Source organism: Tamandua tetradactyla, chromosome 11 (assembly GCF_023851605.1).
Source record: "Tamandua tetradactyla isolate mTamTet1 chromosome 11, mTamTet1.pri, whole genome shotgun sequence".
Taxonomy (NCBI): Eukaryota; Metazoa; Chordata; class Mammalia; order Pilosa; family Myrmecophagidae; genus Tamandua; species Tamandua tetradactyla.
In genome coordinates this window covers 69,847,221-69,859,291 of record NC_135337.1, presented here as the reverse complement: position 1 = coordinate 69,859,291, position 12,071 = coordinate 69,847,221, and the positions used below count along the sequence as shown (strand labels likewise).

The following is a 12,071-nucleotide window of genomic DNA, read 5'->3' as shown; positions in this document are numbered from 1 at the left end:
TATTTGAATTTGCTATCTGAACTTAGGAACAAGATTTGGAGAAGAAGGGTTAGTGGTATATATATTTGCATACGTAGCAGTTTCGTTATTGTTTGTTTTACAAAATAAGGCTATTATGACATTATAATAATAATATAATATTATCTACTTTTGCTTTTTCTGAATCAGACTTCCTGAAAATGTCACTGAGTCAATTGGTACATTCTAATTAATTGTCACAGCTACCTAAAACTCCAAGGTATAGATGTACCAATTTTATTTATACTATTATTTATTTATACTGTGTTTTCAGTTTTCTGATGTTATAAACAATGTTGCGATAAATATCCTTGTAATACCTCTAATGTCCCAAAGATCTTCTCTAAAAACGTTTTATTTCCCATTTTATCTGATCTTCCCTTTCATATACATATATGTTCTGTCAATACAGGTATTCATAGTAAGTGTGCATTTTTACATTTTTTGCTAGATCCTAAATACATTTTTCTGTCTGTTTCTTGAGTACTTGACAAGGGGCCCAGGAACCAATGTTTTGGAAAACATCAGGGCTCCCTTAGTAAATGCCCAAGTGGCTTCTCTGGGGAGCCACCTGGGAACAGATATTGTAGCCTAGGGAATGAATTTTAGTAGGCTGGGTGACTTAGAATAGAAATCAGCTTTATTGCATTATTTATATTTTTAAAAATTCACGTTTTTTGTGAATGCAGAATGGCCATTTTATGTAAATATCAAGAGATATGGGCTGCTGCTTTCATGAGTTGAGTTGGAGACACATTTGTAGGTTTAATTCAGAGATGCACATAATCTTCAATGAGGTTGATGCCACAGTTTCATGAAACAATGTTTGCTTTTCATCAACAAAGAGCTCTTCTGCTCATGTCATGCAGTTCTGATTTTCAGCCGGTTTTATCTTGGATGTTTTACTTTGACTTACTGATGCATTCACAGTTGTACTTCAAGAGTGCCAAAGATAGCTGCTCAGTTTACAAAGATTCTTGACTTTTTGCAGAGGAACAATTAGCATTTTTTGATTTTTTATATTGACAGCTCTTTTTTTTTTAAAATTTCTGACTTCCTTATGGAGAGAGCAGGAGAGATGGATATATGATCCTTCTAAAGGGTGGGGTCTATTCAGAGGTCTCAAATTTTTAAGATTTTTACTTATGGGGTTCTGAGTTTAGGCTTTGACAGGTGAGAATCTCTGAAATTAGCAAGACCAGTTTGATTAGCACATATTACAAGGCCAGTTCGGTTTAGGGTAAGTAAATCCATAGCATGTCCTACTAAAAACATGCTTGCTATACAAAACTTGGGTAATCTATTTTAAAAATAGAGTTGCTACTCTGGGACAACAAGCTGTGTGTAAGTGACAGCAGCTCTTTCTCAACTTGCTTTTATCTATTTGCCAAAATGTTCACTGTTCATTCATTGCATAATCACTGTTGACTCTTCATTCAGCAACAAATATTTATTGAGTCCTACTATGTGCCAGCCGCTGTGTAGCCTATAAAGTTGTCTGAACATGGGCTGTGCCCACTCTTCCAATAATTTTATTTGGAGACATAAACCTAAGAAGGGATCTATTAAGTAGGGGTTGTTTTTTTAAATATGTAAGTTGACTTTGGGTAAAATATGAGACTGAATTCCAATGTAGAGTTATTTTAAGAGAATGTGCAAATCCTACCATTTAAATGACTTAGAAGAAAAGTTACTCTGAGAATTAGTTGTAGGCTAGATAGAATAAAAATTTAAAGGTTAGGTGATATCTTCTTATAGTGTATGATTTTTCTTTTGGCACAACATTTGCAAATCAACGTTTTAATATTAAGTGTCAAGTAGCACCATCTGGACCATTCCCTATACAGGACTGAACAAGTGGGGGTGGAAGCGGAGTTTGCTGGACGAGCCAGGCTACTCAGGCCAAAAGGCTGGCCTCTCCCCTAATTCTCCAGGGTTTCTGAGACCTCAGGGGTATCACATGGGGACCATGCAAAACTACCTGTATAGGGCTAAAAACATCTTTGCAGTCGTCCCTTTATGAAAGAATCAAGTCCCAGCTCAAGTGGTCTTCCCAAATTTGAACAATTTCCTTATAACATACACTGCCTCAGCCCTAACCAAGCCTTCTCTCAGATCCCTTTCAGGAGTCTTATTCCAGTCGCTTATTCCTCTCGAAATACAGATACTTTTTCTCCACTCCAACAAGGAAGTTCTGAATGAAAATCCCCTAGAAGACAAATGATAATTAACACTCGGGCTGAAAAGAGAGCAGAACAGTGAAGCTCTCCACTCAGAAACTTGCTTGTCAGTCTCTCCCCATCACCACTGGCTGCTTTTCTTCAACTCCTAAACATGCTCAAATCTCTCTCTTAGGTTGCAATTTAGAGTGGTTTCACCCTGTGTTGCATTCCTATCTCTCTGCTTTCTTTCACAGCAGGGACTCTCATTGTCTCCAATAATTTGCATTCATCCCAAGACCACCGCAGTATCTTCTAGACTCACTGTCCCCCAGGAAAACAATGTTTGGCAAAGGTGCAGCCAAATCTAGTTGCCAGGTCTGCATTTCATCCTCAGAGTATCTCTTCTTCCTCCTTCTTCCTTCTCAAGACTCTCCCCTGGATTCCTTGCACCCCTTTCTCCTGTCCTCTTTCCTCTCTGCCATTCTTCAGCTTCATTTTTTCCCTCCCTATCTCTTAGATGGAGATGATATCCAGAATCCTTTACCAGTTACTATTTTTTGCTCTATGTTCTCTCCATGTTTAAACACATCCATTCTCCTGGCTTCAATGAACCCCAATTCTGTGACCCTGTTTCCATCGAATATGATTAAAGAAAGCCAAAACTCTTCAGCACAGAGTATATTTTACACATTTTATAATGTTCTTTGTTATCTAGCATCCTCTCCCCACTTTCCCAGCCCACTTCCTGTCCCTCCCTCACATGTACACATTGCAGTTCTTTTTATATCTCTGTGCCTTTTCACATACAGTTTTTTGCTTTTGTATCACTTCCACCCCTTCCCTTTCTCTTTACTCTGATTATGGTGTTTCCATCCTTCAAAAACTGAGCCTAAATATGGATTTCACTTAAAAAGCCTTTCACATCCTCTTTCCCTGGCAGAATTAGTTGCTCCATTATCTGGCCATCCTTTTCTATCTCTGTGGCCGGCGCTTTGCAGACTCTTGCACTTATTGGTTTGCCCATCTGTCTCTTCTACTAGATGTTGAGCTTCATGAGGGACTAGCTCCTAGCCATCTGGGTAGCTTTTCGGACATAGAACCTGACGTACAGGAATCTTTGTGATTCCCAAATTTGCCACTTCCTTTCCCTTGGGTGAATGCCTGAGATACATGTTTTCTGCATGTACCCATGATCTGGATTTCCGTAATGAAAATGGAGATCCGACCTGCCCTGGTAACCACACGGGATCGCTGTAACACTAAAACATGATAATGTTCACGATAACAGCTCTCAAACTGAAGATTTTTATCCACAAGCAAGATATTATTATCGTTTTTATCATTATTCCACCAACCTTACTGGTTTTGGGCCCACCTTAGGAGGCTGTCATGGCACTGTAGAGAGAGGCAGAGAAAAGGCACGTCCAGAGTCCCGCGTCCCTGAGAAGTAGGCATGGACCCAAGGAACACACGACACCTATGTAGTGATGGTATTTGCTTTCCAGTAAAAATTTGTTTCAGTGGTAGCTCGTTGAGGGCAGTTTTCAGAGGTGTGTGAAAACAAAGGAAGACGTAATAAATGCAGAATTAATTTAAAAAGTGGGGCAGAGAAAAAATAGAGATTATAAAGAAAGGCGGGACAGAGTCAGTTTTCTGTCACTCGATTTGAAAATTGGTGGTGCAGACCAGCTGGTGCTGAAGCCCCACTTCCAAGCAAAATTTCAAAAACTCAATTAAATGCACATTAAATCTTTACATTTTGGTGTGGCTGAGGATGCCTGAACAGTAAAGGACTGATAAGTGTTCAGAGGAGCTGACTGAAATTTTAGGATGAAAAATTGCCAAGGCAGAGCTTTGCTTGTGGTCCCCACACTTACGTTCGTACATTTCCCCAGACTGTGTCATATGGGCTGCTGACGCTCACACGCCCTCAGGTCAGTCACATGATTCTGACTGCCCCACACCTGGACTCAGAGTGGAATTGAGATTCTTTTCCTTGCATGTCATCTCAGTTTTAAATACTGTGTTGAATTTTTGCTGTGTGTAAATTTTTCCTATAAAAATACCTAGCCTAAAAATGTACTGAAAGATCTGTACGTTCTACAAAGTTTGAGCTATAAAAGCCTGTTGGTACACTCTGTTGGCAGTATATTAAGCAGAGAAATACTGTTGAGGTCTCTGCCTTTAATTATCTATATTTTAAAATGAATTTTTAAGTTTCTGCATTTCATGGGAGTTTGTATGAATTCTATAATAAATGGGCAGTGATGCTTTTTTTAAAAAAATTATATATATATATACATAATATATATTCTTTCATTAAAAGTCAACATATTTTCTAGGACATAATATCAAAAGATAAGCTTGGTATAAGTTCCTTTGCCCCCCACAGTGTCTAGAATGCTGACATGAAAAATTGGCAGTCTCTGGTAATACATTCATTAATGGAGTATATGCTGTGTGCTAGATGTGAGGCAAGGTGGTTAAAATGGTGAGTAGGGTTTAGTCTCTGTCCTATAAGAACTCACAGCTTAATATCAGGCAAGTGTATGAAGGCACAGTTGTAACACAACAGAAAAAATATGTGAATAAATATGTGTTAGGGCACATGGGGAAGAGAGGAAGAAATAACTAACTCTGCCATGGGTAAGGCTTCACAAAAGAGGGGGCATTTGAACTGAAACCTGAAGGATGAGTTGGGAAGGAAAGGAATTGCAGATGGAGAGAAAACATACTGCAAAATCGCAGATGTGTGATGGAGTGGTGCTTCAACACAATGGAAAGGGCACAGCTGGAATGAAGGGCAAATTTCTGGGGAGGTTAAATTAGCTTTGGATCATTATGTAGCAAGCTGCATTTTCTCTAATAGAGCTCTTAAGATACTGTTTTGTAGTTGTCTCTTGGCTTGTCTGAGTCTTCCCCAAAGCTCTTCCAGGTATTTAGCTCAGTGCCCAAGACAAAGCAGGTATTCAATAAATAGTTGTTGAATGAGTAAAGTTTTAGCTGGGGTCAGATTATCAAAGTCTCCAGACCATCTGCTAAGAGTAAGACTTGTTCCACTCACCCACCTGGCAAGGGGAGCTATTAAGGACAGAGGTGAAATGCTCACCTTTCCATTGTACAAATACTCCCCTTTGGGTACTTATTGTATATATGAATCAAAGCAGTCTCAGGTATTCCCTGCCAGGGTATCAATATCGACTCATACCCACTTACTAATATTTATCCAACCAGGAATTACAGAACACATGCAACGTGGCAGTCGCTTTCCTTAGTGAAGAAGACAGAGTGCCAGCACTGATGGAACTTATAGTCTAGTTGGGAGGTGGAAATAAGGAAGGGGGGCAGACAATGGGAAAGTAAATGATAAGTGGTATAAAGAAAATGAGAGAAGATAATGTAAAGAAGACATTGATTTATATTGGGTGGTCAGCTTGGCCTCTGGGAGGAGGTGACAACTTTGGCTGAGACCTAAACACAAGCAGGAACTAACAGCATAAAGACCTGGGATAGGGTGTTCCAGGCAGGGTGTGGCAGGGACCTCTAGGTATCCAACAAAAGTCACTCTCTCTTTCTTCCAGACCACGAAGCTTCTACCTGATAGAAGGTGAGTGAAGGTGATGTTAGTAACATCTAGGGCCAACCTAGGAAGCCTCCCACTGCATCCTCTTCCATGCTCTTTCCTCCTCCACTGGGTCTGGAAAGCTCTAGGGCCTGACAGAGCTACAAGATGGAAGGTGCCTGGGTTCCTGCGAGACTGCATGGAGGAGAGTGGTCATAGAGACCTCAGCACCTGCCCAGGGCTGTCATGTGAGCAAGAAGGAAATGTCGATCTATGTTCACCCATTATATGTTTAGACCTATTTGTTACAGCAGCTTAACTTACCGTAAATCATATACAAAGGCAACAGAAAGTACGAAAGCCTGGAGACAGGACAACCAGGGAATGTTTGAGAAACAGAAGAAAACAAATGACTCCACATGTTAACTGCTGCTGCGGCTGTTCTTTACTTGTTTCTCTCTTCTTCATCTTAGTCTTTTAGCGTCCTCTGAATAGGTACTCTGGATTGCATGTCTTCTGTCTAACCAGGAAAGCTCCTCTTTATTTGTTGTACTTTGTTCTTGAGATTGTCTCTCATGTTTTGAATCTGGAAGCATTAATTGTCGTTTTGCTAAGACACAGGTATGTGCTAGCATCGAATGAGAGTGCTGTGGCTGCATTCCCCACACTTGACAGAGCTCTACATTTGGGCTAGGAATTGATATGCAGCAGGTAGAATTTCACAAAAGTCAAGGGTGCAAAAATAAAAACTTTTTTTTGGATAACTACTCAATATTATTTTGAGTCCCCATTTCCACATGATGGCCCAAAACTTAGTATGGTCACCTCCAGATGCACCTGACAAATCTTGGTCGTTGTATATTTAATCACAGTCAGTGCAGGATTCCCTCCGTTCGCTCTGTCTCCCTGGGTGGCACAGTTCCAGGGGTGCGCTCTGGTCCATGGCTGCGGAAGTGCTCAGTGTATCTTTCTGCTCTCTGATCATCAGACCCCACCCACGTAGCATGCAGGACCCCACACCCCCCATGGTTTCTGGGTGCAGGATTCCTGTGAGTCACCCTGTCTCCTCTGGTCCCACCGAACTCTCCTGGGTCAATTCTCTGCTTTCCTAGAGACCAGAACCTTTGACTTTCTCCCCTTTGTCTGGGGCCCACTGACAATTTCAGGGCTGTTTTCAGCCCTTTCACGCCTAGCCACACCATAAAGTATTTGTTGCCCTGTTACCCAGATACGCTGGAATGAGGAGTGCCCCCCTAAGGCTGTGCCATCTTGGTCTTCGGCAGGGAGCAGTCCTGTCCTCACATACCCGAATCTAAGACGGAGTTCTGTCGCCTTCTGCAGCCCCCTCGGGAGAAGGTCTCTCTCCAGAATGTGCTGGAGCCTCATCCCTCTTTCCCTCCTGGGTGAACTTTATCTAGTGTCACCAGAGTCAGGTGGATGTGGGGGTGGGGACTGAAAGGGAGCAAACGTCCATTTCACAGGGTCTTGTGCCGATTTGCTGATTCTGTGACCCCTAAGCCCAAATAGTAAAACGCACAATGGGGCAAATACAACAGGGTCATACGGAGGGACTGGGTCAGAGCTGCCCCCTTAACTAGTCAAGGAAGACCCCTCTTAGGGGGTGACATTTGAGCTGAGACTGAAATGAAGAGAAGGAGGCCGCCACGGGGAGACTGAGGAAGTGGTCTTGTAAAATCAAATGGTATTTTGCGGGCAGACCCCAGCGTTTTCCCCACAGTGGTGTGCAGTGATTCCTGGGGGACATTTTCGGTGGTTGCTGATGAGGCTGCAGCGGTGACCGCTGCCGGGTCAGCTGCGCGGTGGCCTCTGCGCCCCGGGCTGGGTGCGTCCTGAGCGCCGGCTGCCGCCCCCCGGGGAGCCACGCGCGCGAGCTCTTTTCCGTGGCGCCCACGGCTCCGTCTCCCCGGGGCAATGACTGTCATTACCGTGGACAGCTAAGCTACTCCGGGTTTCTCACTTGACATGTTTTGAACGTGAGTAAGTTACTTTTTAAAATAATAGGACTGTTTCTTTCTGCCACTCGCTTCCACGTACAGTCATCATTTTCAGTGTATTTATTTGAGCGTCGATGAAAAGTAAGTTCTGAGGATCTCTTGAGGAAACTCTTATTTTTAAGAAGAAAAGTACGATTTGTGAAGTGCGGGGGCAACTCTGTGACACGTGAATAGAAGGAAAAACAACCCGCTATTATAAATTTCTAATTAATTCCTAATTTCTCCCCCTTTTCGTCTCCGGTCAGGAGGTTATGCTGACAGCTCCCGACAGTGCTGCAGCCAGAGGTAACTAGGTTGGGAAACAGTTCCTTTCCTGAGTCTGGCGGCCGCCCGCCCCCTCTCTCTTTTCTTACTCCTCCTTGACTGCTTTTCTTCATGGGGACGTCCTGCCGACCCTGTTGGCACCTCCTTGGAGATGAGTCTCCGGGCTTCCTGGAGAGCACAGAGAAGAAAAACGATTTGTCTCATTAACCAATGACTCACGGATAGTTGAGCTTCCGGGTTTGCCACCTTCACGCTTAGAGTTAATGTGGTTTCCCAAACTTTGAAGAGCAAACTTGTTCCTCCCTCTGCAGCGCTAGGGACAGGCCCAGCTCTGGTTCTCAGGTCAGCTGTGCCATAGCAGGGGGCTCCCTGTGTGAGTGGGGGGAGCTGCTGGGATGGTGCTGGAGACCCTGACATTACACATGCTTATGCTAATCATCCTGCTAAAAAAGGGAGTTTTCAGGTCATGATTTTTTTCTCGTGTATGCTGTGTGGTGGGGGTCACGTTTCACTCTTTTTCCGTGTGAGTAGCCCCTTATGGCAGCACCGTTTGCTGGATTTTTGTTTATTTGGTTTTTCGTTTGATTGTTTGTTTGGGAAGTGCATGGGCCGGGAATCGAACCTGGGTCTTCCGCATGGCAGGCAAGAATTCTACCATTGAGCTCCCCTTGCTCCCCTCATGTCATGATTTTTTAATAGCAGATTCAAAGCATACTCCCACTTACCTGCTGGAGGTGCTGTAGCCACACAAAGTGTTCACTTACATCAGAGTAATTCCATGAAAGCATGGAACTATCCAGAATACCAGGGCAAGAAAAAACATTTTCCATGAATGATTATCAGTTCTGCCCTTCCCAGAAACAAGCCAACAGATGAGGGGAGGAAAGAAGCATTTGCCTCAAACCTTATCCTTCCCAAATTCCAGTCAGCCACCCACCATCCCACCATCAAGTCTAATCTACAAATGAGGAGACTGCAATGTGTTTTGCAAACATCTCATTTAATTTGATTTTGTTTCCTATACTGATCATTTTATTAACAGGAGTTATCAAGTGCCTACAATGGACAATGCTGTGGATTGAATTTATTTCTTGTGAATGACAATCATATGCCTGGACTTTACAGCGTCATTTAATTTTGTTCTCCCAACAACTTTATGTGAGGGAGGGACTATTTCACAGAGGAGAAATCAAAAGTTCCAAGAGGCTAATCCACTTGTCCAGGGACCTACAGATTTCAAGGGGAAGAGCCCAGATTCAAAATTAGACTGGTGTGGCTCCAAGGTGCCCTCTTCCCACTATTTCATTTTTTGTCCAACAGCCCAACAAGCCCTCACTGGAAGCTGCTCAACCACAAGGACCACAGCTTATGCTTCTCCATCTCTTTGGGTACATATTTTAGGCACTCATTATATGGGGAGCTGGATAATTGCTTGTCGAGGAAAAATTGCATTCTTTGTTGGGGTCCCAGAACCCAACGTAGTGCCTGGCATTTAGAAGAAGGTGCTCTTAGCATTTTTTGAGTTCAAAATGGATGTGAGAGGGACAGAGAGAGCCTGCACCTCAATGCCCAATGCCTGGAACAACTGACCCACCCAGGATTTTTAAACTGAAAGCAAACTTGTTTCCTTCACCCATGGCATGATTTCCCCTTTGCCCTGTCATTTCATTTTAAAAACACTTCTATCCTTTGATTCTGGTAAACAGCAAGGTGTAGGGGACCAGCCTTAATTTGAGAGTGAGAGTTTGCAGAGTGTATCGCTCTATGGCTGGTGGTGTTGGCCAGGCTCAGCCAGGTAGATGGCAGGTGTTCGAAGCCAAGCTGTCCCAAGGGCCCGCCCAGCTCTGCAGGGTGCCTCCAGGAGGCTTCCGGTAACGACTCTTTCCTAGGCCCCCTTTGGATTTCTCGAACCCCAATTTCAGTCTCATCCTCCTGCCACTCTCCACATAGTTCAGGAAGGATTCTTATGCAGAGTCACTCTGAGAACTCATTTTTTACTCCGTGTCTCTGTCTCTGACCCTTAGGAGGTGTCTGTGTGAGCACCCTCCCACCTCCCTCCCTTCCCTCTTTTCTACCTGTTTCTGAGTGTGGCAATGCTAAACATTCAGGACACTTTAGTTAAAAATGTTCATGAGGGAAACATCAGAAAAATATAGGCACAAACAGGGGAAAACATGAGACCTGGCCAGTTCTACCCATAGATCAACATGTATAATATCTTCGTATATATTTTTTGGTATCTTCTGCATGTGGTCATTTGTACATTTATGTTGTTTCCAAAAATAATGTTTTCTTTGTAGTTACTGTTTATAAACTGCCTTTTTAAATTTACTACATTATAATTATCTTCCCATGTCAGCAAAATACTTTTCTATTATCATTTTTATTTATACATGTAAATAACTTATTTAACCAGTCTTCTATTATTGGATTTAGTCTCTTTCTAACAGCAGTATAATGAATAGCCTTGGAACCCGACTCTTTATGTGCACCCTTAATTATTTTCTTAGTATGAATTCCTGGTAGTTTAGTGTTTAAGTGCAGCACGCACTTTTTGAAAACTCTTAATATATTTCCAATGAGTTTGTTTCTCCAACTAACTAGTAGTCAGAGAAAAATCTAGCAACTTTTGCCCAGCCGAGCACCAGCCTTTGTGTCCAATCCTAGAAATTCAACATAATTCTTTCAGAAAATTGAAACCTTTTGATGTTAAGTGCAATATCTTCATGAGGAAACAGAATTATTTTCAGTAGCTGTGAGGTTTAAGATATAAGCAATGAGCCACGATGTCACTTGAAGATAACGGAGCCGAATCTAACACATGGCTGGTGTTGAGCAGTGGGTGGGATTGTGTGGAAAGTCTGATTTTTCTCGGGTTGAGTGTTGTGTTCTAATTGCCAAAGCCTGGAAGCCTGGGTTGCTTGTCTCCTCCCTGTGCTGCAGTGCCAGGGCCTGTAGGGGCAGTCTAACAGATGGGATTTCTACTGGAAAAAGGTTCAGACTGCATCCCCCCTCTTTTTATTTTTAGTTTGCCTTTTCCATTTAAAACAGATCTTTTGTGTTTGGAAGAATTTATACATGGATACAAAGGCTGTGGAAGAAGTCAAAATAGAAGTGATTCGTCAACACTTAAGGGCATAGGCATGTTTAGTTCTAGAGATAAGAAGGGATGGATTTCCATACAGCAATGAGCAAGAGCTGGGGGACTTCTCATCGAAACTGGCTCTTTCAGTCAAAATCTCAGTTCCCATCAGGATTCAAATCTTGCCTTAGATGACATCGAGGGCGACACTGACAGCCCACTGCCACTCATCCTTCCCCTACCTCACTCTGCCAGATGGAAAGCAGGGACAGGATGCACCTGGGCAACTGGTTTCCTGGGAGCCCCCACTCCTGAAGGAAACACCGTCACTGCGCACATTGGTTGTTGCGTGAATTCATTACTTTTTATTGCTGATTAGTATTCTCAGGTGTGGCTATACCACATTTTGTTGCGTTACCATCCAGCTATTGAAGGCTTTTGGGCTGTTTCTGGCTTTTTAGTATTACAATTAGAGTTGCTATGAATGTGTGTGGACAGGTTTTTGTCTGAACAAACCAAGGGGTGGAAATGCATGATTTAAATGCATGAAATGTCATTGCAACAGACAGGCTGGAACTTGCCCAACCAGACAAATAAGTGCTACCACCTGGCCAAATTGACAAGTGAACCTGACCATGACAGTCCACCCCTTGTCAACTTGGCAGCTATACTCATCACCTTAAGCCATACCTAATTTATAAATAGAAAAAAATAAAAGACACATTTTTTCCCTCACCTAATAATACTCAACTGTCCTGCATATAACAGGAAACACATTAAATCTCCCCAGAATAAGATGTAAGTCCTTGGGTAATATTCATTCTTAAATTTGATATCTTACAACTTAAATAGTATAAAATGAACAAAACAGCATTACAGTCCTTGTTTCTTTAACTGATCATGTGCTTGTAGTTCATATTTATCACTACCTTCTTCCACTACCCATTCCATGTACCTTTTACCCTCAG

The 12,071-nt window shown here is 42.6% G+C and overlaps 1 protein-coding gene across 1 annotated transcript in view; it reads left to right on the top strand.

The window, feature by feature from the left end:
* Positions 1-12,071, top strand: part of PDE10A (phosphodiesterase 10A) — a 695,790-nt gene that overhangs the window by 44,617 nt on the left and 639,102 nt on the right. The gene's annotated exons all lie outside the window — the stretch shown is intronic.